Here is a 2,124-nt window from a genome sequence, read left to right on the forward strand (position 1 = left end):
CTATACTCCTTTCTTATTTTTTTCTGACCAGGCTCCCGTGGTTTTATGGGTTTTTCCACGTTAAACCTTTCCTTTTTCGAAGCGCCTCCCCCTTTGGGAGTTCTACTTATTTATTTATCTATTTATTTATCTATTTATTTGTTATATCTTTCTCCGTTTTCTTCCTCTGTTTAGACGAACTTTCCTACCTTTTCGGACAAAACCTTTTGTAACCTTCGTCCTGTCTTTGTCCTTATATGTTTTTAATTGATATTAGCCCTTGTGGCCAATAAAACGAATTAATTATTATTATTATTATCATTATCATTATTATTATTATTATATTATTATTATTATTATTTCCACAATTTGTTTATACTTATATTCTATTTATTCATGTTCGCCCCCGTGTATTTATATCCCCAAATTTCTATTTACATTTTTTTAGCTTTTTTTCCCCCCATGTATCAGATTTTCTTTACATTTTTCCTTTATATTATATTTCTTCCTGTAATTTATTTTATTCGTATATTTTTTCACTTTATTTATTTATTATTTTTTTTTTGCCTTTATCTTTGATTTCCCCTGCCATTGTCTTTACTATCACACTCTCCATATCTGCCAGTACTTTGCTCCAAAGGACAATAGGTTGAGAGAGACTAATTTCTTCCTTTGGGCGTGATCTGCTTGTATTTTTCACCAGCCTGATTAAAAATAATTTCCTCCGCCTTGCCCAGACTTGAAACAAAGTTCAATGGAATCAATTATCAATTGTCGTTCACACCACACAACACGGTAGTACATTGTCGTGTTAACGTGTTGTCTAGTACACTAGACAACACGATAAAATATTTAAGAACCAGTCAGATAGGCACCCAAAATAAATATTTGTATAGGTATTTAAAAAATACCCCTCACTCAACCCATGTTGTTTAACTATCATTCAAAACCGAGAAAAGTGAAGAAGATTGCCTCCTTTGCGCACTCCATAAACTTTTCTAAGGGAGCTAATCCTTGACATCACTAACCCGTCCATCTCCGCTCTCCAAATTAAGACCACTACATACAGCCACAAGGATTAAGACCACTACATTAAATCTTCACATCAGTCATAGACGTCACATGCACACGCACGCGCACACACACACACAAACACACACACGCACACACACACACGCACACACACACACGCACACACACACACACACAAGCACACACACACACACACACACACACACACACAAGCTCTCACATTCTCACACACAACTCGCACACACAAACTCTTACCATTCTAACAACCAATGATAGTATGCAAATCTTTCAACGCCATTCCCCGCTATTCGCTCATAAAACTATAATGGACACGATTTTAAGAATCAACACAATTTAATGGTTAGTCGCTAGGTCGCCATGCTAATGTAGTGAACAAGAACAACACTTCCCTACCTTGATATACTCCAATAGGATGTCACTGGAATCTATTCCTCGTGGATCTTTTCTGTTTGGCTGCCACTCTTCAATTTCTCCGACTTTTGTTCCATTTGATTTCATATCTGGTGTATTGGTGTACTTTTTTATGGTAACCATTGACATGAAATGCATTTTCGCTTTAATAAAGAGTTAATAACTTTTAAAGTTTGCAAATTTTAGATAATTTTAGCCAATCGAAAGCCACAGGCATATAGGTAGCTGTTTCCATGATAACCAGCCAAGCTGATACCAAGCTGCTTACTACGTGTTCTTTTTGTCACTAATTAAATGCTTAAAACACATGAGGTATGAGGTGGTCGGGAGATGTGCTAAAAATAACAGCTAAATAGGCCTTAAATCACGCACCAATTCCTTTTTTTTTTTTTGAGTAGGGGTGTTGTGCAATCATAAGAATTCCCATGTGTAGAATACAAATTCGCAAAAAATCTTCTGAAAATTTCAAAATATTAAAAAATTACGAGGGGTTATATGGCATGCGTAAAGTAGAATTCCACCAATAACTTCATTTGTTTACAGTTTACAAAATGTGCTGTCGCGCATAAAATGACAGGTTCCAAATCCTGTTTTCTGACTGGGTAAAAATTATCAAACTTTAACCCTCTGTAACTCCCTTTTTTTTTCTTTTTAATTTTTCTAGTAAAAGTGAATAAGCCT

This window comes from Octopus bimaculoides, chromosome 6 (genome assembly GCF_001194135.2).
Source record: "Octopus bimaculoides isolate UCB-OBI-ISO-001 chromosome 6, ASM119413v2, whole genome shotgun sequence".
Taxonomy (NCBI): Eukaryota; Metazoa; Mollusca; class Cephalopoda; order Octopoda; family Octopodidae; genus Octopus; species Octopus bimaculoides.